Below are 27,309 nucleotides of genomic sequence, written 5' to 3' on the forward strand. Positions count from 1 at the left end.
ATGGAGGAGAGCGTGGAAGAGCCCATGCTCACTCAGAGCCTTGCCTTTAGCATGGCTAAACCCCCTGATAACATGCACAGCGCATTCACCTCCTGGATAAAGCAGAATATCAAGAAGAAAGAGTGCTGCTTCTACAGTGAGAATAAAAGGTAAGGGGCATTCTCTCCCTCTCTCTTTACTTCTCCTCCCCTGTAGCTATCTGAGCAGAGGGGTGTGTCTTGGGCGCTGACCTTCATGAAGTTGGGGAGGGAGGAGGGAGGTATGTACATGTGTGCATTTTAGCTTCTATGCTAATCATAGGTGTCATCTACATGGGGGACATGTCCCCCTGAATATTTGACAAAGCCCAATGCTTGGCCCCTACATTGAAATTGGGCCAGATGCACAGCGCCCTGCCCTTTCCCAAAATATAGGGGGGGGAGGGGGGGGAATACATTAACAGCATCATGTAGGCTAGTTTATTTACTTCTCAACTTTCAGAAGAAATCACTGACAGTGTGTGAGAACACTAAAGTTTTTATATCAGTATACTGTTTGAAGAATGGTCTAAGTCTATTATATACCATCGATTCGACCAACATATCTGCTTCATGGTCGCTCACTGAAAAAAAAAAATCTTTCCGACCATGTCAAACATGTGCAGAGAATCTAGGTTATATATTACAAACACTATAATGAAGCTACATTATCTTTGGTAGTCTCTGAAAGCAGAATTTTATTATTTTCTGATAATATGCCAGGGTTGCTGGGAACCTTGCCTGCGTATTTGTTTGTGATGATGCAGAATGATGACGCCTAACTGTTAGCTAGTTTTAACGGTGAAGTTTGAGATAGTTATGGAAGGAAGGTAAGTTGTAAAAGTCGGATGGCTTTCTTTTTAAAGCCAGCTCACGACTCTCAATCACAACCACCATGGGCATGGCAAAACGTGTATGTGACCACAACAATAGAGAAACGGGGTCTCGGAGGGAACGCAGGGAGCTCGGGGGGCTTCTCGGAGGGAACGAAGGCAGCTTGCGGGGCGTTCTCGGAGGGAACGAAGGGAGCTTGCGGGGTTCTCGGAGGGAACGAGAATCGATTATGTGAGCAAAGCCACCAAGCAATCATATGCACCATTTATAAAAGGGAAAGCATTTGATTTCAAGCTCTAAAACTAAGTAGGGTGTGTTCAGTAAATCCTTTTGATCTTGAAAATGTCACGTTTCATGTTTGTCACGTCATGTTTCATGTTTAGTCATTGTCTTAGTTACGTTATTGTCATGTCACGTATTATGTTAGTCTAGTCTCGCCATGTTGTTATGCTTTATTTCTTGTTACATTAAATTTTCATGTCATGTTACGTTTCATGTTTAGTTGTTATGATTTACTCTTTAGTCTTGTCTTGTCACGTTATGTAGTTTATGTCACAGTTCGCAAACTTGTTATGTCACGATTTATGTTTGTTTCATGTTATGTGGTTCTGTTCATTGTTAAGCATACACTTTTTGTGTCTTTCTGTTAACCTTGCATTCCTGCTTTCTCTCTCTCTCTTTCTGTTATTCACACTTCCCTAATTGTTTCAATTTCCCTTGTCTACTTACTAACCTACTAACACTAGACGCTAGGGCAGGATAGGTTTATTACTAATTATCTTGTTAACTTGTCCTGATTTCCATTCTCATGCTGCTCTCAAGCTAATTGTCTACACCTGTCTACACCTGCATATATAGTTCAGTTCCATGTCATGTCTTTGTGAAATTGCTGCCCCCTGTTCGTCAGTGTACTTTTGAGTGTGTTTGTCAAGCCATTGACTACCCGTTACGATCCAAGCCTGTTTATTGACCAAAGGTTATTGACTTCTGTTTTGTTGACCATTGCCTGCCTGTACCACGACTTTGCCTGCTGTCTTTGTGCTTTTGCCCCGCGGAGCAGACTTCGGTCTTGACTCTTGCACCGTCATCGACCCTGAGCCTGCTTGCCGTCCGCCTGTACTTCTGTCCCGCTGACAGCTTTCCTGGCTACTGGACTTTTTTGCATGGGGTACCGATTACAAGTCTGCCTTCTCCCTTGGTACTGTACTTTGGGTTTGGCTGGATTTTATGTGTTTGAACATTGCCTGTTTTCTGACTACGCTCACTGGACATTCCCTGAATAAAGCCCTGACGGGACTTTATTTCACCTCTTTTGTCTGAGTCGTGCATTTTGGGTCCAACCCCCCATGCACCCGTCTCAGAAAATTCCTTAGTGGGGATAAGAAATAGGTTGTATGACTGTATGATAATTTTATGATTCACACACAGCAAACATTAGCTTAAGTTATAACGAGAGAGATTATTAGTTTTTTATAATGTTAGCTAGTATAGTAACCTAGATTGGGGTATATTGAATGCCCATTGACTCCTGTTGCTTTTGGGTGTTTTGAAAATGGCAAAATTGTAGCTGGTTACAGGTAAATCTTATAGCCTTTAGATAGCCTCTATAATGGTTAAGGTGTGGTTATGGGTGGTGTAGTGTGTGTGACAAAATTAATTGCGAACTCGTAGCCCAGTGGTCAAGTCAGGAAAAGTGTAATTTGTAACATATACATCATATAACCAAGTTATTGCTGCATGTATCTCTAAGAAGTTGGTACTCTGCTGTAAAATGCATTGTAAATCGTCTTGCATAGACAAAGCAGTTCACACGATGACATCGCTATTTGCTTGTATCACAGCTGACAAGTAATTTATTGAAATCACCACACAAACTACATACAATGAAGATGCCATTCACAAACGGCTTCCTTGGGTACCTTCTGTGAGTTGTTCCTCAGCTGGTGGTGTACTTGGTGTTTCTTCTGCATCTTCATCTCTGAAAATAAGATAAAAGCAAAAATACTTTGGAAATGTGACATAGTTACATCATAACCTAGAAACAAAGATACCTCTTTACAGACTAGCCTATGTCTAAGAAAAAAGGTATGATTTTGAGATGTAATGGTTAGAATCGTTCATAAATTCAGAAGAGATTAGAAACGTTCAAATGCGCTTTACTGAATTATTCAGACGAAAACAGAGAGAAGTTGCAATATAGCACATGTATTTACATATATGATCGTAAGAAATGCTCTTGCTCTTGGAGTTGGTCTGTTTAGCCAAGCTATTTCCCATAACCTAGATACAGTATGCTATTGTGCAGGGACACCCAGTTTTAGAATCATAGCTATGTCACTACACATTACATAAGTATTATTTTGAGATGCAATGGTTACAGTGCAGGCGGCACGGATGGTGCAGTGGGTAGCACTGCCGCCTCACAGCAAGGAGGTCCTGGGTTCGAATCCCCGTCGGCCGGGGCCTCTCTGTGCGGAGTTTGCATGTTCTCCCCGTGTCTGCGTGGGTTTCCTCCGGGTACTCCAGTTTCCTCCCACAGTCCAAAGACATGCACGTTAGGCTGATTGGAGAGTCTAAATTGCCCATAGGTATGAGTGTGTGAGTGAATGGTGTGTATGCCCTGCGATAGACTGGCGACCTGTCCAGGGTGTATTCCTGCCTTTCGCCCAATGTATGCTGGGATAGGCTCCAGCCCCCCTGCGACCCTGATCAGGATAAGCGGGTTCAGATAATGGATGGATGGATGGATGGTTACAGTGCGGGAATTTACAAACGCGCATATTACTGAATATTATAACGAAGCCGGAGAAGTTGCAGTACACAGGCAATTTTTCATTTTCCATAATGAAACGAATGAATTTGCCCCGAGTGAAACTCACAATTTCGGTTTGAACCACCAACTGTGCTGGTCCCAGTCATATACCTTAATCACTACGCTACAGGCGGTTTTGTTACATGGAACATATGAGCAGAAGGGAACTCTTTAGAGGTATTCAATAACTCAGCTTGTGTACCTCCTACAATACTCATATTGGTCTCCTTAGAAAGAGAAAACAAATATGAATCCTTTGAGAACAATATAGTCCTGCTTCTAACAACACAAGGGAACTTTAATATATAGATACTGAGTCTGTCTTACAGCTGCCTTAAATTTTTATCAGTGATTTCAGATTTAGCTGCCTTCTGGACTTTGGACTTTAATTTCAGTATTGTGGGACTGAAATTAAACTGTTTCGTGAGAGACACACTGGGGTTTGGCATTTTCTTGTTTCTCTTGTGTATGTCCATGTCTTTAAGGTACCTTTCTTTGTTTAAGGGAGTTGACCTTTGTCTTTAGATTGTGACTGTGATTGCATGACTAAATGATTGTGTCTCCCATCCAGCATCCTGGATAAAGGGTTCTGTATGTGTGGCTACCCCAGAGATCGTCATGTGGAAGATGCTTTGAGGCCCGATGCGTTTGTGGGCGAGATGTGGGACAGACAAAAACACATTCGGGAGGTGCCCACAGATGCCTATGGAGACATCAGCTTTAGTGGACTGGGGTATAAAAAGGGAAAGGTAACAGGATGCTCACTTGTTCTTGTGTTTGAACTGCACTTCGCTGTACATTGCTCTGGATAAGACCGTCTGCTAAATGCTTGGTAATGTAATGTAATGCTGTAAATTTGAGAGTGAAGATGTGAACTAGCATCAGGTTTTGTGCATTTACTGGGGAACTTTTGTAAGAAAAACAGGAAGGTCTCCTGAACTTTATTTACAGGAAGTTGTCAAGTTGTCAGGAATACATGAAACATATTCTGGATTCACCAGAGCCAGACTGAACCAAGAGCCTGTGCTGTGATGACTTTTTATCCTGTTCCAAGCCTTGATCAGGAATATTCAATACACATGATAGGAGGATGTAGACACCTGATCTCTCACTCCTGGCCACTATAGATATATTGGCATCAGAGACAGATTTCTTACACTTTTCTTTTCTGCCCTCATGTGTGATCTTTTGTATGTCTGTGTGTGGGCGTGTGCGTGCATATATGTGTCTGTTTATGAGTATGTGTGTGTGTGTGTGTGTGTGTGTGTTCCTTCAGTATGTACGAGTGTTCACAGACACCTCCACCGACACCCTGTACGAGCTGATGACTAACCACTGGAATCTCCGCCCACCTAATCTTCTCATCTCTGTGGCGGCGGAACCCGGAACTTCTACATGAGGGCTCGGCTTAAGGAGAGGGTCCGCACCGGGATGATCAAAGTGGCCAAAACCTCAGGTATGTCCTGTCGTGTGACCCCTTTGCTCACTCACACAACTCATATACTCAGATACAATGTACTTAACAAACAGTGTTGAGATGCTAGGCACTCACTGTGCTGTGCTTAGGTGGTATTTTATGAGTGTGAAGTGGCGTTGTATGTTGAGCATTGTGCGAGGTGTGCGAGTGCAGTTAGAAAGATGGATAGGTGCAGTCTTTGTTGTGTTTGCAGGTGCATGGATTCTGACTGGGGGCACGCACAAGGGGGTGATAATGCACATAGGTGATAATGCACATAGGGCAGGCGCTGCGGAACTACAGCACCAGCAACACGGAGGATCAAATTGTGACCATTGGCATGGCAACCTGGGGGACTGTGCTCAACTGGGAGACTCTGGTGGACAAGGAGGTGAGGCTGGACCTGTGATACCAGACCTGGGTCACAGACAAAATGATTTTGGATTAATTCTTTTCTATGCATTACTAAGCTTATCAGGTATATTGGAACCTATGAAATAATTTTAATAGGTTCCCTATTAACTCGCAAATCCCTCCTTCTCCCTCTTGGTTGTCTCAATTGCACCAGGCAAGATCAATCGAGCACGGAAAACTACAGGCAGACAACTCACAATGGATTAAGCAATATTTATTGAGGCTTAATATCGCTACAAACTTTTCTGTCCGGGCTCTGCCTCTCATCACTCCCTGTTGTAAGCTACAGCGAGTGACTACAAATGCTCCCATAGGGATCTTCAAAAGCAGAGCCCACAGTTCTGTAAGCCAGTCATAAGGAACATTTGGTCTCATGCGCTGGTCAGCTTGCTGACTTCCCCCTCCTGGAGCATACATTGTTAGCCCCCACCATTGGCACACATGCCTGTGGGGGAGAGCTAGAGAAGGATTTTCTCACATTCCAGAACAGGAATATTGGAGATGGTATAAAGATGTTTCATGATAATCCCAGGTCAGAATATAGTGATGTTTGGTGTTATTCTGATTGGTTCAGTGTGACTGGTGTAATGGTCTAGTTTTTGTAACAGTCTACCTTTGATAGCATAACCATTCAGGAGCCGAGGGGAAACTGGGCAAAAGTTGTCTCTGTAGAAGCCATGTGTTTTAGCCCCCTGCCTGGTGGGCCTGGCTGTAAATTATAGATGGGTGACTCACTTTTAGGGTCAAGAACTAAGGCCTGGATTTCGGAGATAAGGAGAAGAAACCAAACAGTCTGGGATGTCTCCTTTCCTTTCATTCACCCAAATCAGGTTTATCCCAAAGGTATATTACCATGAGAGGCACAAAGACATATTTATAGCATAATGCAGTTATCATGAAAACTCCCAACTACAGCATTCATAGATATGATGGGGCGGCCTGTAGCATAGTGGTTAAGGTCAGGAAGGGCTGTCAGTTGTGAGGGGCCTGAGAGCTGGGGTTTCAATGTTGTTTAGACTACCTGTTGGGGAGTTAAGATGTATGAGTGGTCCAAGGCCAGTTGGGTCATGGGAAAAGAATCCTCCCGAACATTGGTGACCTCCCTGTGACCCCATACCTGGTCACTTCCAAGGGGGAAGACTCCGGACAATGCCACATTGCCCTCATTTGGGCACTGCTGTCATTACACCGGTGACTGCTCTCTTAGATTAAATATTCAAAACTGCTATTAAGATAGTAAATAGACCCGGTAACACCTTGAAAACATTGCCCATGTGATCCTTGTATTATTGCATTAAGTCTTATGTAATGGTAACAGGAATTGCATGTAAAATGGATAATCAGGAGGGAAGTTTCATGATAACTGCAACATAATAAAACATAAGGGTAATCTGTTTGGTATGGATGTGATCTGATAAAATCAAGGAATCGGATGAGATACATTTCATACCAAATGGAATTTAATAAACTATAGTTTCAGTATCCCAAGGGAAAACCTACACGTCCTCTCCTGGTAATCATCTCATTTTCCCTACTCAACAACCCCCAACGGTGGGGGTCTAAATTCCAGATTTGACCACCCCTCCGGGTTGATTTATGGCACTGCCGCCTGGTTCCAAACGTATGATTTGGCATAAAAGCAAGGGAGACAGACCAATCTGGGAAGATCGTATTCGACTTCCCACACAACATGTCTTTTGTATGTATGTATGTATGTATGTATGTGTAGCAGTGGAAGATCGTATTCGACTTCCCACACAGCATCTTGTACGTGTATGTAAGTATCAGGAAGATCGTATTCGACTTTCCATACGGCATATTCTATACTCTGTGTTTGTGTGTAGTCCAAGCAGGCTAGGTATGATTATTTACTCTATCTCTATTCTTAATTTGTGTGTTTTATACTTGATTGTGATATTCTAAAGCTAATAACCTACCTGTCTGCGAATAAACTATTTTGTTTGGAACTTGCGTGATCTCCATGACTCTAATTCATCTTGTACCTTTTCAGCCTAAGTTACAACTGAATACTCAGGGGGAAATGGTGGCCGAAGACCGACAATCGGCGGGGCGGTACACCTGTGGTAGTTCTAAGCTGTGCGGCCAGCAATTTCTGTCCCTTAAGGGTCGGGGGACGCATGGCTCTTGTGATTTGGTGCGAAGGGAACCCTTGGGCGTTACGGCGCCGGTTCCTGCCAAATTAGCTCGAAGGAGCCCAGTTAATGCTACGCCGACCTGGGCTCGCAACTATCATGGCAGGTTTGCATGTATTGTGTTGACTGGACCCTCAGCCTCTGAGTTCTCCTCCGAACTGAGATTTCAGCAGTAATGCTAATCCCGGGAGCATCTATTGAGTAATGGTGGCGCAGGTACAAGTCGAATGTAATCACTCCCGACGTCCGCGTAAGTTGCAAACCCAAATTGCTAAATTATATTTTAAATGGAGTCAGATAAACGAGTAAAACTATAGTAACCACTAAGCGTACAATACGGCCCCGTTTGAGAACGGAGAATATTAAGAATTGTACTGATCCGTTTCAGGCCAGCTATAAGCGGGATATGGGGCAGGTCAATCCATATCCAACCCATGGCAACGGACCCAGTATATTCTTAAACATAATTGTGCTCTGTTCTTGTACGGAGGATAATAATTAACCCAACTAATGTTCTCCCAGCAACGCCAGAAGGACAAGCACGCAAAACCCCCTTCGGCCCCCGCTAAATTCCGTCATTGGGTTAGCTGTGGGGTTTTACAGTTGGATGCTGGAGTGGTGGTGGGAGCAAAATAAATTCTGAAAGGCATGATTTCAGACTGGTGCAAAAGCTCTGTTGAACGCCGAGGTGAGGCTGCACCTGTGCACACACAGATGCCCAAGCCTGAGTCCTGATCTGTCCTAACTTTCTGCTCCCCTGCTCTATCCTGCAGCCTTGATCTCCTCTGTCTTCACCCAGGGCTGCTTTCCAGCTAACTACTCCCTGGATGAGCAGAACCAAAGCAGGCTGGCTTGTCTGGACTTCAATCACTCCCACTTCTTGCTGGTGGACGATGGGACGCGCGGGACCTACGGCGTGGAGATAGCTCTCCGCAGCAAGCTGGAGAAACTCATTTCCCAGCAGCCCCTGGGGGACAAAGGTGAGGAGGAGTGTGTGCTGGACGTGTGTTTTCCACTGATTGAGACGGTGAATGCGAAATACAAGGTTTCATTAAATCCATCCCCATATTATATTATTCTGTGATTTTTGTGGGGATACCGAGCCTGTATTCTCAGTTTCTCCCTCAGGGAGTGGGCTGAAGGTCCCTGTGGTTTGCGTGGTGCTAGACGGTGGATATGGGACCCTGAACGTAGGTAACCTCTGACCTTACGTTCTTCATTTAGTTTCAACAGACATGACAGTGTTCTTTTACAGTGGGCTGTGTCTGTGCATACCTCCACAACTACAGACGATCTACAACACCATGCTCAACGGCACCCCTTGTGTGATCCTGGAGGGTTCGAGGCGGTTGGCCGACGTCATCGCCCAGGTAGCCGAGCTGCCTATAGCCCAAGTCACCCTCGCCCTCGTTCGCCAGCTGATGATGAAGTTCTTTAGCCAGCAGTATGAGAGGTTCAAAGAGCAGTGGCTCATTGAGTGGACCAAGAAGGTAAGATTTGGGGCAGGGTGGAGTATACTTGCTTGCGAGGGGGTCTGCAGATGTTGTTGGGTGGAGGAGTCTGATATTCACCTCCCCCTCAAATCCAGGACATTCTTAGGAAGCCCCAGTTGCTGACCGTGTTCCACATTGATGAGGAGGGACAGAATGACTTTGACGTAGCCATCTTCCGCGCTCTCCTCAAAGGTGCCTGACCAGGGCTTCTCAAAGGACCCCATGTGCATCAGCTCACCTGGGGGGAATTCTGCCAGAAACAGAACTTTGTGCAAACTTCTGTCTTAGTAGAAATATGAAACCCTGAATTGCGAGTGGGAGGAAATTGAGTTAGGACCCATCTTGCCATATTAAAATATAATATCTGATGCTTCAATAAATGGATGGATGATTAATAGATAATGGTAATCTACAAAGACAACAACACCTATAAAGATATAAAGACTGAGAGTGTCCATCATGATAGTGGAAATGTAAATTCACTGACATATACAGTATTCTGGCTACAGGGCTTTTATTAGCCACTCTCGGCTCTTCCTGTACTCTCCATGGGCTGATTATTTACAGTCTGAGCTGATCACTCAGTGAGCACTTTATTAGGTATTTATTAGACGTATTATTTTGACTTAATGGTCAGAAAAGCACCAGCAATCATTTCACGGTCAATGTAACTTAGATCGTATTTCTTCCTCTCACTTCATATCCTGTTTGTGGATGACTTCTCAGAAAGGATTGTGTCTTCTGCCCTCTGTAGAATTAACTTTATACTTTGAGTTATATGTAGCTAGATGTAATGGTGTTAGTTGGCCCTGAGTACATGTTCATAAGGGCACCATGTAATGTTCTTATTATGGAATTGTTTGTCCCCTTTCTCAACTAAACCTTCTTGCATGAGCTGATTCCTTGAACTGAACCCAACACCAGAGAAATTCATCTGACATCCTTCACCTTTTCTCTCAACAGCAAACTGGCTTCACATGTGTATGGTCATTAACAACACATTTGCCCACAGTTTTTTGTTTTTCGCACCATTCTCTGAAAACTCTAGAGACTGTTGTGCATGACAATCTCAGGTGATCAGAAGAACCACCCTATCTGGTACCAACAATCATTCCACGGTCAAAGTCACTTAGATTAGTTTTGTTTTGTGTTTATTTCTAATGCATACATTTGTAATGTATTGACAAAAGTAAAGGTTAGAAAAGCTTACTCTATTCTACTCTACTCTAGTCTACTCTACTCCAGTCTATTGACCTGCACGAGGCTATGCGCTCAGCCCTAGTGAAGCACCAACCAGACTTTGTGAAACAACTGCTGGAGAATGGGCTGTGCCTGAGGGAGTTCCTGACAGAGGAAATCCTGATCATTCTATACAACAACCTGGAGCTGGGCTGCCTCTTCTGGCGCAGGCTGGCCAAGCACAAGGGTAGCTGGAATTCTTTGTGTCTCCGTGACGTGTCAGTTCAGGTGCAGCACTGCCTGGGTGGCTTCACCGAGCCCATCTACTCCGAAGACCAATTTCGCATCGAAATACCCAGGGACAAGACAGTGAGTGTCACAGTGAGTGTCAGCAGGTCGGAAAAGGCCTGTTGAATGTTTGCTCTTGACGCCTCACCGGGTTGTCATGACTTGCCACGCCGTGCTTTTTCAGTGTGCAAGAATTACCCAGGGAGGGACCTCTTCCTCTGGGCCATCCTGCAGAACAGAAAGGAGCTGGCTGAGATCGCCTGGGAACAGGTACAACACACTGGGAGAGAGGGTGGCTTTGCTGTGATCTGAAGCCTCCAGGGAGGTCTGGTATATTAGTGTATGTTATTGTTCAAATTTATCTTTTTTTAAATATCTTTTTTATTGAACATATTTTACCAGGCTGCCCTTGGAAATAAAAAATCTGTTTTCAAGGGGCCTCTTGCATGGGCTACATGATTTAAATGCTAGCAGTAAAGAGACTGTAAGTGCATATGCAGTTTATGAGAATGTACATGCTAAGAGTTCTCTGTGCAGCACAGTGTGTGCTGTGCAGCTGAGCATTGTGCTCCTGTTGGGTTTGTCTGTGTAGTGCAGGGACAGCATGTGCGCTGCGCTAGCTGCTAGCAAGATCCTGAAGAACCTGGCACAGGAGGAAGTTGATGAGGATGACGAAGCAGAAAAGATGCGGGAGCTGGCTGATTACTACGAGAAACAGGCCATTGGTAAATATTTTTTAATTTAGATTTGTGGTATCTATTATCGTCTTATTAAGTAATCTGATAATCCATTCACATACTGGATAGCAGTAGTTTGACCATTCACTTCAATGACTATTGTGGTTATTAATTCCAGCCCTGGTATTCCATACTTCTCATACTTCTCATACTTGAGGAGCTGGCAGAGTGCTACGAGAAAAAGGCAATTGGTACCTCAACCATCAAACTATTTTTCAATTTAGATTTGTGGTCTCTATTATATTCTTACTGACATAATCTGATAACTTCAGTTACATAGCAGTAGTTTGACCATTCACCTCAATGACTATTGTAGTTATTAATTCTTGCCCTGGTTTTCCATGCTTCTTATACTTCCTCCCTGCCCTGGCTCAATCCCTGGCCCCAACCACCCTCCCCCCTCGGCACAACCCCATCTCCACCCTGCAGGTGTGTTCAGTGAGTGCTACAGCCACGATGTGCAGCTTGCCCAGAAGCTTCTGATTCGAATCTCTGACTCTTGGGGCAGGACCACCTGCTTACGCTTGGCTGTGGAGGCTGATGCCAATAGCTTTATAGCTCATGCCGGGGTACAGGTACTACCTATTAGACTAACTACATCTGTTAGAGCTAGTTTATTTATTTTCTCTGACCTCAAAAGGGTTTCTTGTTCCATTATTCTGCTATCTTTATATGATAGCAGCATTTCTCAGAAAAGAGCCTCTAGATATATTGATCAATGGCCGCATGCTTTTCCTGTCTGCATGGGTTTGTGCGTCAATATCACAATTTGACTCCCACCTGATTTTGTGCCATCGTGTAGCCAGGCTGGTTCATTGTTTGGAACACTATGGGATGTTATGACATTTTGGCTGTTTTCCCCTGGTGGCTGAAGGCTGGATTTCCCATTTGATCTCCAGGGGCTGCTGACTCAGATCTGGTGTGGGGAGCTGGCAGTGGACAACCCCCAGTGGAAGATGTTGCTGTGTATGCTGTCCCCCCCCCTGATCTACATGCGCCTGCTGACCTGGTCATTGTCCTCACTCTCCATTGTTAGAGGACCACTATGCTTCTGACAAATCTCTAGAAAGTGTGTTCTTTCAGCTTGTAGTACTGAGATTTGACACTTGATAGCAGCAAGACTTATCTCCTTGATTGGTGGCTGCACTTTTAATTGAGAAACACTCAAAGATTTGCTGAAAAGAATGTTTGAAAAAAATGTCAACGAGTAAAGCTGAGAATAATGGTGTCATTGTAAGTCTACAGACATTGAATTGTTTGCTACAAAATGGTGCCATGATTTATTTGAATAATAATGTGGATTAATGAGTCCCTGTCTTTCAGGCATGATGACGACATACAAAGGGAGACTCGGCGAAAAGAGAGGATGTGTAACATGGTGTCAAGTAGGTCAGTTGAATCTCTGATCCGGTAAATATTTGGTCTGGTTACATGAAAGATAGTGAGATAACATAATGACTTGAAGTTTTAACATGACTGACTCCTTATTGGTTCCTGGCTACCTTAAACCACTGGGTTGAAATAGTATTTAGAATAATATTTGGTGTAGATTGGGATTCCTTGCATACATTTGACAAGTTTCCGTAAACATTGGTTTCAGGACAATTAGATTTATTGATAAACACTGTGTTATTTATAGACCTGGTCTATAGTTAATCTCTTCCACCCTTCTCCCTTTAGGGATTATGGGGAGAATCCAGGCCTGGGGCCGCTTACCCGTAAATCACGTTTGGTCAGCTTCTTCAGCTCAGTGCAGATCAAGTTCTACTGGAACGTTGTGCCTTACTTCATTTTTCTGTGGCTCTTTGCCTATGTGCTCATGATAGACTTCCAGACTGAACCCTCTTGGAAAGAATACCTGCTATACGGGTGGCTTGCCTCGCATTTGTGTGAGGAGATGCGCCAGGTCAGTTTGGAGTGGGAGGCCAGCAGGGGTTTGTACACAATGGTGGGGTGTTATACAGTGGCCTCCAGCAGTATGGAGACAGTATGGGCAGTTTGTGCATTGAGTCCCCCTATCTTTAGCTGTGCTAAAGTAGGTTAATGGATGATGGACAGGTGCTAGCTGTTCCACGGTCATTTCCTTTTGCCAGGATTGTTCACACATAAAACAGCAGTGAGTGTCTTCTCTTGGTTATAGCTTTTGATCTGTGGAGATTGCATTTGGAGTCAAAAGGCATACACCATCATGAAAACCAAGCATATAGCTGAAAAACATTACTCTGTAAACTGAGTGACAGAATAATTAATTAAGTAACTGGGTATATCAAGTACATCAGTTTGAAAAAGAAATACTCAAGCGGAATCAGAAGTAAAAACTGTGCAAGAAGGACAACTGTTGAAGAGTGCCAAGTGCTGTCATGGAAGACCTGAAAGGGAGCGGGGTTGGAGGATCAGATGCGACCCAGAAGAGGTTCTAAAAGTTTCCCACCAGATGTGGGATAACCACTAATATTCGCTAGGGGTTTCCCCCGAGAAAAGGAATACGCCTTAGAGCACTCTAATAGCAAGCATACACTAATCATGAAACAAAGACGGTGAGCATCTTGGCTCTACTTATGAGTGCAGAAAACTCATGAGTGCGCAAGCTACAAACCCAAACTGCGGCAAGGATATCAGACAAAACTCTTGCAAAACTCTCCACTGAGAGGGGCGATTCTCCAATAACTGTGTATTTAGACTTTGTGAGAAACATCACAAATGGGGACTGCAACAAACAAGCCCCGATTCAAAGAGAAACAGGGCTTACATAGACAGACACATAGCTGACCTTGATGAGTAATCAAACCCCATGCGGCAGACAATTAGAATCATTCGTTAGCATGAGGGCATTGATTACCTAATTGGCACTCACCGCCAAAGTGAATTTAATTACCAAAATAGGCAGGAATGCGAAAAAGGTAGCGCCGACTGTATGTCATACCAGCTTCCACTTTTAATTTCTTTGCCTTGTTTTTAGGCATTTACTGTATCTCTCCATTAGGTCTTGGTGGGGATAGGTTTTAATTTAGTAATATGTAGAGAATGACATTGAGAGGATGGTGTAGCAAATCTGATCTACTCAGGAAATTGTGAAACATATTGCAAAAGGATAACTGACAGTTAACCCAAAGTTCTGTGTCCCTGTGGTAAGCTGTTTTATGATCCTGATGGAATTGACTTCCGGAGTAAGTCCAAGATGTACATCAGTGACCTGTGGAACATTTTTGATGTACTATCGATCCTTCTTTTCATTACTGGACTGGCCTGCAGGTAAGATGCTTTCACTTAACACGAGCTGACCATTCACAGCTATCAGAAATGTTATAAAGAGAATCTTGTCCCTTCACAAGTACAATATCTATGTTACAATATACAATATAACATTTGTGGTTCTGTATTTCAATTAAACAGAGGTCACTAATACCCCAAACCTTTCCTCTAGGTTAACCACTATTATGTTCTACACTGGAAAGATAATCCTCTGCATTGATTTCATCGTATTCTGCCTGCGTCTCATGGCTATATTCACCATCAGCAAGATGTTAGGCCCCAAGACCATTATTGTCAAGAGAATGGTGAGTGGATTTGAGTGCAAACATGAGAGTGAGGATTCATGAACCTCTTTTGCCTCTTTGAACCTCTGATAACAGATGGCAACGGCTGCACCAATGTTTGCGTGCCTGAGAGGTCTCCATCAACACTGCTCCTTTTTCACTGGATTGGTTGATACATGTAGGGAAGGGATCTTGATGCTGAAATATTCTGATTTATTGGGTTGAAGTGACTGGGTGTATTTCATGTTTGATTGTTTGAGACCCTGCCCATATCTCATGAAGCCTATATCTCATTATGATCACTTTGCTCATCATAAAAAAAGGGTTATGTAAATTCAAATGTTTTGATAAATTATAATGAGTAATAAAATATAAAGAAATATAAATAAGAAATGTTATACTATTGTCATTATATTTAATGTCGGAGGCTACAGTATACAGTACTGTGCAAAAGTTTTAGGCAGGTGTGAAAAAATGCTGTAAAGTAAGAATACTTTCAAAAATAGAAATGTTAATAGTTTATTTTTATCAATTAACAAAATGCAAAGTGACTGAACAGAAAAAAAATCTCAATCAAATCAATATTTGGTGTGGCCACCTTTTGCCTTCAAACCAGCATCAATTCTTCTAGGTACACTTGCAGAAAGTCAGAGATTTTGTAGGCATATAGTCAGGCGTGTCATTAACCAATTATACCAAACAGGAGCTAATTTAATATATAGGTTGAAACACAATCATTAACTGAAACAGAAACAGCTGTGTAGGAGGGTTAAAACTGGGTGAGCCATACTCTGCTTCCAAGGTGAGGTTGCTGAAGACAGTTTAATGTCAGGTAATATAATACCAATACAAGGTAATATAATACCAATATATAAAAAGGGGACTAACAGGCCGTGCCCTCTGAAACCTTCCCGTGCCGTAAAGGATGTTGCCCTGTCGTAACGAGTTTTACGGCTGGAGGCCTGAGTCTTCCCCCACAGGCTCCTGCCCATATGGGTGCGGAGATAGCGGGGGTTAATGGTGCATGCTCCTGGGTTAAATTACTTTACAGCCACATATTCCACAATACCAGAGGAAGCCAGCAAGCTGACCAGCCCTGAGTGATAATGCCAGATAATAATTTTTTATTATTAATAATTTCCGTCTTACAAAAGCATTCTTATTTTACAGCATTTTATTCACATGTCTCTTTCTCATTTCACCAGATGAAGGACTTGTTCTTCTTCATGTTCTTGCTGAGTATCTGGGTGGTGGCATATGGGGTTTCCAAGCAGGCGATCCTGATCCACAACGAGGAAAGGCTGAACTGGATAATACGGGGTGTGGTGTACGAGCCCTACCTCATCATATTTGGGAATCTCCCCACAAACATTGACAGTGAGTGAACTGTCCAACTCATACAGCTATATATGCTGGGCTGTGATATGCTGACCTAGGAGTCATGTCTCAGCCATTCATGTGCAAGATTCCAATTGTCCTTGAAAATATTGGCCTTTGAAAAGTTTTGATATTGTTCACTAATCCTATGAAAAACATTGTGTTACTTTGCTTCTCTCACCTCTATCCCACCTCTCCCACCAGCATTGTCCAACTAACCTAACTGCATTGGAACTTGGAACGGTAACAGAAATCAAATAAATGTCGTTTGAAATGATCCATTAAAATGTGAACGTGATTTCAATCGGATTCTGTTATCTGTGTGGTACAGATGTGGAGTTTGACATGAGCACGTGCAGTGTGAATGCGACTGACCCTCTGAAGCCAAAGTGCCCAGAGCTGAATGCTGACTCCACACTAAAGTTCCCTGTGTGGCTCACCATCATTCTGCTGTGTGTGTACCTGCTGTTTGCCAACATACTGCTGCTTAACCTGCTCATCGCCATCTTCAGGTGAGTGCAGCAAGTACCTGGCCCACTGGCTCTTCAAAGCCTGGCACCAAACTGCAACTCCTTTTTGGTTGTGGAAAGTCTGACAATCATTAGAGGTTATAGATTATCATTTTAATGTTATTATTCAAAAGAAGTTGTTGTGAGATTAGAGATATGAAATCCACAAATGAACTCAAGGGTTACCACACGTACACTAAGTATTTTGTTTGTAAGATGCAAAAGATATGGAAAATATTTGTAAATTTCAATTTATTTTTGCAACACTCATTATTTATATATTTATATTTGCAAGACAACGATAACTCCATACAGTAATCTTCGTAGAGCAATAACTTTGAAGCAAATCATTTTGATTGGGTCATATGAATTATGAGGTTGTCACGTAACACGGAGCATAGGAACCAGAAGCAGACACGGTGGTGTGGAAAAATGGCAGGTTTAATGCAAATGCAGGGGCAGAGTGGAGTCAAAAAACAGGCGGTCAGTCCAACAATGCAGCGTACAGATATCCACAAAAACCAAAGATGAGTCCAGGGAAGCAGGCAGGGGTCAAACAGGAAATCCAGATACAAAAATAAATAAAACAAGACTGAATGCTACAAGGGCAAGGGCTCGGAAACAAGGAGGCTAGAACTGGGGGATGGAAGAAAAGGGCTCCGGACAAGACAAACTATAAGGACAGGTATAAATATACAGGGAAATGAGACAGGGCGGGGCATGGGAGTGAGGGCGGTCTAAAAGCACAATAACAAGGGGGAAACGAAAACGTGGGCTGGATTCACAAAGACACGTAATACAAACGGCTCCAGAACTACCGTAAACACCCGAATAGTGGAGCACTCGGGCTCGTAACATTCAGACTCAGATATCACAGGGGAAGACAAGTGCAAAGACTAATAAATATAAACAGAACACCAGAAAAGAATATGAAAAAGAATAATCAACAAAAATAACGATAATAAACAATGATAAACTAACATTTACACCCTGAATGATTTCTTAACCCTGTTCGAATCATCTCTCCTTCCCAGTTCTACCTGAGGAGGAACACAGACCACAATCATTCCACTCCTTCCACACTCCTTCACCCTTTCAGTATTTGTCCCTTTGTCCCTATCCCTTTCTCTCTCCCTTCTTCTCTGCAGCTACACATTCCAGGAAATACAGGACAATACTGACACAATCTGGAAGTTTAATCGCTACAAACTGATCAAAGAATACCACAGCCGCCCCACCCCACCCCCACCCTTCATCTTCCTCAGCCATGTGTACATCCTCTTCAAGAGGGTCGTGTGCAGGGAGGAATCCCAAAAATTCAAGCAGTTCAGTGAGTACAGTACACGCCCCACAACAACAATCTCCGCCGTCTCAGCAATAGCTGTGTCAGCGCTGTTAACCTGCTGCCATGAACTCTTCCTCTTCTTCCTTGCTCAGAGGAAGAGCTGTCTCTGTTGGACGAAGCAGAGGTGCTCTCATGGGAGACCTTCATGAAGGAGAATCATTTGGCCAACAGCCAGAGGGATCTGAGCCAGAGCATGGAGGGTCATTACATTACATTACATTACATTATTGGCATTTGGCAGACGCTCTTATCCAGAGCGACGTACAACAAAGTGCATACCCATAACCAGGGATAAGTTCGCTGAAAGACCCTAGAGGTAAGTACAATTTCAACTGCTACCTGTACAACAAAGATAAGGACAAGGGCCATTTATTTATTTATTTATTTATTTATTTATTTTTTTGAACAAACAAACAAACAGAGCAAAAGTCACCAAAGTTAACTATCCAAACACTGCTTACCTAGCCAACTAAAAATACCGATACACAAAGCAAGTCACAGAGACAACAATTAAGGTTCACAGGGAGGTAGGGAGGGATGGGGAGAGGTGCTGCTTGAAGAGGTGCGTCTTCAGTTTGCGCTTGAAGGTGGGGAGAGATTCTATAGTTCTGACCTCAACGGGGAGTTCGTTCCACCACCGTGGAGCCAGAACAGACAGTAGTCGTGAGCGTGAGGTGGAGGTTCTGAGAGGGGGAGGTGCCAAGCGGCCTGTGGAGGCTGAACGAAGAGGTCTGGCAGGGGTGTAGGGTCTGATGATTTTTTGTAGATAAGCTGGGGAAGACCCTTTAACTGCTTGGAAGGCTAGCACCAATGTTTTGAATTTGATGCGAGCCATGACAGGCAGCCAGTGGAGGGAAGTAAGCAGGGGGGTGACGTGTGAGTATTTTGGAAGGTTGAAGACCAGACGAGCTGCTGCATTCTGGATGAGTTGGAGGGGTCTGATGGCGGACGCTGGGAGGCCAGCCAAGAGGGAATTGCAGTAGTCCAGGCGGGACAGAACCATCGCTTGGACCAGGAGCTGGGTCGAGTAGGGGGTGAGAAAGGGGCGGATTCTCCGTATGTTGTAGAGGAAGAACCTGCAGGACCGGGTCACCGCCGCAATGTTCTCGGAAAGGGACAGTCTGCTGTCCATCACCACGCCGAGGTTCCTTGCACTGGGTGACGGCGTGAGTGTGGTATCCCCGAGGGAAATGGAGAGATCCAGATGGGGAGAGGTATTAGCAGGGATGAATATCATTTCAGTTTTACCTGGGTTGAGCTTTAGATGGTGGTTGTCCATCCAGCTCTGGATGTCCCTCAGGCAAGCAGAGATACGGGCTGAAACCTGCGTATCAGACGGCGGGAACGAGACGAAGAGTTGGGTATCGTCCGCATAGCAGTGGTAGGATAGCCCATGTGCAGTGATCACAGGGCCAAGGGAGCGAGTGTAGAGAGAAAAAAGAAGCGGGCCAAGGACTGAGCCCTGGGGAACTCCTGTGGCGAGGGGCCGAGGTGTCGATACCGAACCAGCCCAGGCAACCTGGAAGGAGCGACCAGAGAGGTAGGACTCAATCCAGTTCAGGGCTGTGCCACAGATGCCCGTTGCTGACAGGGCAGACAGGAGGATGGAGTGATCCACAGTGTCGAAGGCAGCAGAGAGATCTAGAAGAATGAGGATAGAGGAGAGGGAGGCTGCTCGTGCGGCATGAAGCGACTCACTGACGGAGAGGAGCGCAGTCTCTGTCGAGTGGCCCGATCTGAAGCCAGACTGATGGGGGTCTAGCAGGTTGTTGTTAGAAAAGAAGGAAGAAAGTTGAGGAGAAGCGGCTCGTTCTATAGTTTTAGAAAGGAAAGGAAGAAGAGATACCGGGCGGTAGTTCTGGATGATGGAGGGATCCAGAGTAGGCTTTTTTAGCAGCGGAGTGATGTGGGCCCTCTTGGAGGATGCCGGAAAACAGCCGGAAGACAGGGAGGAGTTGACAAGGGAGGTGACAAATGGGAGAATGTCAGGTGTGATAGTTTGGAGAAGAGAAGAGGGGATAGGGTCAAGGGCACAGGTTGTAGGGCGGTGGCAGAGCAGGAGTTGAGAAACATCAGAGTCCGTAAGGGGGGAGAAAGTGGAAAAGGAAGGGATGGGCCTAGAGGGGGGGAAGGGCACAGTGAGGGGGGCGGTGGTTGTAAAGGATCTGCGGATGACTGTGACCTTCTCATCGAAGAAATCAGCAAAGTCATCAGCAGCGAACATTCAGGACACTTCTGACAAGTATGAGCTCACACCACAGAGGGGGTTTTGGGCAGTAGAAGGATTGCTGCTGCTGCAGAAGGATTTTATATATGTCACCTGTCAGTTCACAATATATCTACCTCAATCCTAATAATGGTTCCTTGTTGACTGAATAGAACTGTAATACAAACACCAGTTTCCTAACCAATAGTCTCATAAGGATGTCTTTTATTTGACCCAATGCTTTGTTGGTGTCCATTTATGGAGGTTTGCGTGTCATTTTTTATTACATTTGTATTAATTTATACTGTGTTTGCATATCTTCTCCAGGGTGGGAGCCATCTTGGAGGATTCTGTTGCAATGGCGAAAAGGCTGGCCCACCTGGAGCAGCAGGTTGATATGCTTTTGATGAATCTCCATCCATCCATCCATCCATCCAGCATCACCCGCTTATCCGGAGTCGGGTCGCGGTGGCAGTAGGCAAAGCCGGGTATTCCAGGCGTCCCTCTCCCCAGCAACGCATTCTAGCTCCTCCTGGGGGATCCCGAGGCGTTCCCTGGCTAGGAGAGATATATAATCTCTCCAGCGGGCTCTGAGTCTCCCTCGGGGTCTCCGCCCTGTTGGACGAGCCCGGAAAACCTCCAAAGGGAGGCGCCCGGGAGGCATCCTGATCAGATGCCCGAACCACCTCAATTGGCTCCTTTCGACGCGAAGGAGCAGCGGCTCTACTCCGAGCTCCCTCCGGATGTCCGAGCTCCTCACCCTATCTCTAAGGCTGAGCCCGGCCACCCTACGGAGGAAGCTCATTTCGGCCGCATGTATACGTGATCTCGTTCTTTCGGTCACTACCCAAAGCTCGTGACCATAGGTGAGGGTTGGGACGTAGATCGACCAGTAAATCGAGAGCTTCGCCTTCCGGCTCAGCTCCCTCTTCACCACAACGGTCTGGTGCAACGCCCGCATTACTGCTGACGCTGCACCGATCCGCCTGTCGATCTCACGCTCCCTTCTACCCTCACTCGTGAACAAGACCCCGAGATAAGATACTTGAACTCCTTCACTTGGGGCAAAGACTCGTTCCCAACCCGGAGGGAGCAATCCACCGTTTTCCGGCAGAGAACCATGGCCTCGGACTTGGAGGTGCTGACTCTCATCCCGGCCGCTTCACACTCGGCTGCAAACCGCTCCAGTGCGTGCTGAAGGTCACAGTCCAATGAAGCCAGCAGAACCTCATCATCCGCAAAAAGCAGAGATGCGATTCTGAGGTCACCAAACTGGACACTCTCCTCACCTCGGCTGCGCTTTGAGATCCTGTCCATGAATACCACAAACAGGACCGGTGACAAGGGGCAACCTTGGCGGAATCCAACACCCACAGGAAACGTGCTTGACTTTGTGCCGAGAATGCGCACACAGCTCTCACTTTGGTAATACGGGGACCTGATGGCTCGTAACAACGGCCCCGGTACCCCATACTCCCGCAGTACACCCCACAGGGTTCCCCCGGGGACACGGTCAAAAGCCTTCTCCAAGTCCACAAAGCACATGTGGACTGGATGTGCAAACTCCCATGACCCCGCCAGCAACCCTGTCAAGGTAAAGAGCTGGTCCACTGTTCCACGGCCAGGACGGAAGCCACATTGCTCCTCCTGAATCCGAGGTTCGACCGTCGGTCGGAGCCTCCTTTCCAGCACCCTAGAGTAAGCTTTCCCAGGGAGGCTGAGGAGTGTGATACCCCGGTAATTGGAGCACACCCTCCGGTTCCCCTTCTTGAAAATGGGGACCACCACCCCGGTCTGCCACTCTACAGGTACTGTCCCCGACCTCCACGCGACACTGAAGAGGCGTGTCAGCCAAGCCCAACAATGTCCAGAGCGTTCAGCATCTCAGGGCGAATCTCATCTCCACCCGGCGACTTGCCACTGAGGAGCTTTTTGACTACCTCAGCAACTTTCGCCAGGGATATAGGTGCAGATTCCCCCGAGTCTTCGGGCTCTGCCTCTTCCACAAAGGATTGTTGGGGGTCAGCAGTTCTCCTCCCCTGCTGAAAACAGCCTGAGACAAGCCCTGCTTTCCCTTTCTGAGTCGTCGGATGGTTTGCCAGAACTTCCTCGAGGCCAACCGAAAGTCCTTCTCCATAGCCTCCCCGAACTCCTCCCATACCCGGGTTTTTGCTTCGGCAACTGCCGAAGCCGCAGCCCTTCTGGCCACCTGGTACCTGTCTGCTGCTTCAGGGGACCCCCGGGCCAGCCAAGCCCGAAAGGCCTCCTTCTTCAGCTTGACGGCCTCCCTCACTTCTTGGGTTCTTGGGTTGCCGCCCCGACAGGCACCGATGACCTTCTGGCCACTTGATCCAACTCGCCACCAGGTGGTGATCAGTTGACAGCTCTGCTCCTCTCTTCACCCGAGTGTCCAAGACATACGGCCGCAGGTCTGACGATACGACCACAAAGTCGATCATCGATCTTTGGCCTAAGGTGCTCTGGTACCAAGTACACTTATGAGCTACCCTATGCTCGAACATGGTGTTTGTTATCGACAATCCATGACCAGCACAGAAGTCCAATAACAAAACACCACTTGGGTTCAGATCAGGCAGGCCGTTCCTCCCAATCACCCCCCTCCAGGTTTCTCCGTCATTGCCCACGTGAGTGTTGAAGTCGCCCAGCAGAACTATTGGGTCTCCGGGTGGCACCCTTTCCAGGATGCCACCCAGTGACTCCAAGAAGGCCGGATACTCTGAACTGCCGTTTGGTGCATAAGCACAAATGACAGTCAGAGCTTTCCCCCCAGCGACACGTAGTCGCATAGAGGCAACCCTCTCGTTCCCCGGGTGGAACTCCAACACAGTGGCGCTCAGCCGGTGGCTTGTGAGTATCCCCACACCCGCCCGGCGCCTCTCACCTTGAGCAACTCCAGAGAAGAACAGAGTCCAGCCCCTCTCCAGGAGTTTGGCTCCGGAACCAGTACTGCGTGGAGGTGAGTCCAACTATATCTAGTTGGTACCGCACCTCCTTCCCCACCAGAGAGGTGACGTTCCACGTCCCCAGAACCAGTCTGCGATGCCGAGAATCAGCACGCCCGGATCCCCGCCTTTGCCTACTGCCCGTTGGGCAAAGCACCCGACTCCGATGCCGACCCCTGCAGGTGGTGAGCCCACAGGGCGGCGACCCCATGTGACCAGTTCAGGCTGTGCCCGGCCGGGCCCCATGGGATAAGGCCCGGCCACCAGACGCTCGCCGACGAGCTCCCCTCCCAGGTCTGGCTCCAGCAGGGGCCCCCGGTTTCCCTTTTCCGGGCGAGGTAACTGGGTCGTTGTGTGGCCGTATCATGGGAGTCTTTGAATCGCTCTTAGTCCGGCCCCTCCCCCGGGACCAATTCGCCTTGGGAGACCCTACTGGGGGCTAACAGTGCCCCCGACAACCTAGCTCCCAGGATCACCGGGACACACAAACCCCTCCACCTGTACCCATTTCCCAAATGCTGTGCCTGGTATTTCCTCTCAGAATAAAAGGGTTCTTTGGCTTAGAGGAGCCATAGAGGAACCCTTTAATTTGAACCCTTTTACTCTCTCATTTGCCCTTCTGTAGTTTCTTACCGTTTTTATTTGACAGGTCTTCCAGTCCACTAAAGCCTTACAGTGGATAAAGGATGCGCTCAAATCCCATGGTTACGTGACCAATGAACAAAGCCCTGTGTTGTGTGAGTTGGATTGTTATCTGTCTGGTGGGTAATGCCTTATTTGATTTGTTCCTTAGAGGGATCCAGTGTGGCTCCTCAGCCAAAAGTTACCAGCGAGTTTTCTCTGCCATCAGCAGTTATCGTTCAGATAAGCTCAGTTATCATTATGTCGATAACTCACTGGACCCGTTCTCTGGTCTAGCACGGCAAAGACCAATCACAGAGACTGACCTAGCTGTATCCATGAGAGAGAAAGGGACGGAGAAGACTTTTGGAGAATACCATGTCAACGCCCGGTGTCTCCAGTACCCTGACAGCACTGTGAGCCGGTTCCCTGTGCCAGAGGAGATGGTTCCCTGGGAGGTGCCTGATTTCAGTTACTTAATGTATGGCAATAATTCATTAGATTGACTTTTCTGTCAATCTGTCCTTGATCTGACACAAGCCCTGTCTGATGGGTCTTTGATGTAATTCTGCAGGTAGAGTTTGAGGATTACGAGCCCCCCATATGTAAGGCTGATGTGCAGTCGGAGCAGCCCAGCGGGTGAGTTCTGTTCTTAGGGTGGTTCTCTAAAAGAGGCTCTCTATGTCTCATGTGCTGTCAGCTTATTATATACTGTGAAAATGAATTTTGAGATTCATTTAATTTTATTTTTTTATGTTTTTTTCCCCTTAGCTCTGACTCTTTGGACAAATACAGGCAAGGCATTAAATTCAGCTTAAGTTACAATTTGGTTTTATTTGGAAGCTTATATAGTTTATCACCTAAATTAAAATAATACATTTTTATAAATCACTGTTTTCAGAAACCCAGAGGGAAGGACAGGGATGAAGGGGAAAGGGGCACTGGATCACCTGGGACCAAACCAGATTCTGGATCCGGTCCTCACACGGTAATGGACCCCAGTTCAAAAAACAATGGAAGAGGGCCTTTTTAAAAAGGCTTTTTATCAACTCCGTTATTCCATTTAAATCCAAGTCCATAATGCCTTTTCAAACAAAATATGCCTTCCATGCAAATTTCTACAGTAAATAAGACTATGCACGCTGCTCATTGTCCATTCTTTTATGTTTTGAAATGGCACTAAATGTCCTACATGGTGAAAGTGTCAAATGTGCTGAGGATGTGTATCGGGACTTTAAGGTTTGGCTATGGCTACTTTTTAATTGAAAGACTGTGATGTAACATTCAGGATTTTGAGGTTTTAATGATCATTGGTTGTGCTTTTCCAGTTGGAGAGATGATCAGAAATCTGCTCTAGAGTTCCTGGCTGTGTGGGATAAGAAGGAGAGGATCTGGACAATACCTGGGGTGAGCCTAATGCTCCTGCCAAACTGTGAGTTTGGGTATTAGCCTCCTCTTTACACCTGTTGACACCTTAAGTGTTATTGCAGTAGATCAAAGGAAAAGTCTGAGCATCTGCATGTTCCCATGAGTACAGATAAACTATGTTTAGGTCCAATCATTCTAAGGAGTGTTTTCTTGGTTTGCCAACTGCACCCTGTCTTTGGTGTTTCTTTATAATACCATAAATACAATTTGTGCAAGGAACCTCGGCGTGGTGATGGACAGCAGACTGTCCCTCTCCGAGAACATTGCGGCAGTGACTCGGTCATGCAGGTTCTTCCTATACAACATATGGAGGATCCGCCCCTTTCTTACCCCCTACTCGACACAGCTCCTGGTCCAAGTGATGGTTCTGTCCCGCCTGGACTACTGCAATTCCCTCTTGGCTGGCCTCCCAGCGTCCGCCATCAGACCCCTCCAACTTATCCAGAATGCAGCAGCTCGTCTAGTCTTCAACCTTTCCAAACACTGACATGTCACCCCCCTGCTTACTTCCCTCCACTGGCTGCCTGTCATGGCTCGCATCAAATTCAAAACATTGGTGCTAGCCTTCCAAGCAGTTAAGGGATCTGCCCCAGCTTACCTCCAAATAATCATCAGACCCTTCACCCCTGCCAGATCTTTTCGTTCGGCTGTCACAGGCCGCTTGGCACCTCCCCCTCTCAAACTTCCATCTCACGCTCACGACTACTATCTGTTCTGGCTCCACGGTGGTGGAACGAACTCCCCGTTGAGGTCAGAACATTAGAATCTCTTCCCATCTTCCCATTTTGGCTAGTTAAAGGGTTTGTTCATACATTTGCGTGCTGCGGTATTATAAAAAAAAAATATATATATATAAATATATATATATATATATAATAATCAAATAGGCCCTGGTCCTTATCTTTGTTGTGCAGGTAGCAGTTGAAATTGCACACACAAGCCATCCCCATTCTTCATTTGTTCATGCAGGTTTTAGCTATTTCAGAGACTGTGATATACATTTTTAGCCTGGGTAGAGAAACTTCAAGGTTTAGGCTCTAACCCAAGGCTTGTAGGATTGTTTCCCAGGTGCAGCACTGTTTTGCCTTCAAGGCCTATGCACCAATTTTGGTTGCTGGTAAAATGCTCATCTCAATGGATTTCAACTAGGAAAATGAGTGTCGTGACCCACCAAGGTACTTGGTTGCCAGCCACTTGGTTGCTGTCCCCTAAAACTGAGGTTTTAACACAAGAACATGAGCCAGACTACAGCCAGTTTCACACACAATTATCAAGGAGCAAATAGATGTCTAAGAAAATATAATTATACTTGGTTGTTGCAGGTGTTTATTGGTTATGTTGATGACCAAAGGAACACAGATAATGCCTGGTTGGAGACAACAGCTTTCAACATACACCTTGACAGGAGGGATTTGTTGATGGCTGACCTTAATAACATGGTATGTCTCTCTCTCTCTCTCTCTCTCTCTCTCTCTCTCTCTCTCTCTCTCTCTCTCTCTCACACACACACACACACACACACACACACACACACACACACACACAAATGCATTTAAATTGACAGGCAACAAAATTAAAATTTCTCAGAGTGCACTCAAAGTTTCTATCATAAAGGTTCACAGCATACATTATCACTTTCCCCCTTTACACCTCTCACCCCGTTCACCTGCCTGAGTTACAGTGTAAGGGCCTGTGACTGAGCACCATTACCCCACTAAATCTCCCGGCCTGTTGTGTCTCTCAGGCTGAGAGCAGCCAGGTCTCGGGAGAGCTGGTGCAGTGGCAGGAAGTCAGCAGGAGGACGTTGGCATGTGCGTACCAGAGAGAGCTCCTTCGCAAGGTTGCTGAGCTGCACTGCAGGTGCTTCTGATACCTTCCTGGTGCCATCTCACAACACAGAGACTGTACAGGCTGTTAACAATCCCCAGAGCACTTCATGTT

General features: G+C 45.9%; 1 pseudogene; it reads left to right on the plus strand.

Moving 5' to 3' along the window:
* Positions 1-27,238, plus strand: LOC133116286 (transient receptor potential cation channel subfamily M member 2-like; annotated as a pseudogene).
* Positions 27,239-27,309: the final 71 nt, after the last annotated feature.

This window comes from Conger conger, chromosome 17 (assembly GCF_963514075.1).
Source record: "Conger conger chromosome 17, fConCon1.1, whole genome shotgun sequence".
Lineage (NCBI taxonomy): Eukaryota > Metazoa > Chordata > Actinopteri > Anguilliformes > Congridae > Conger > Conger conger.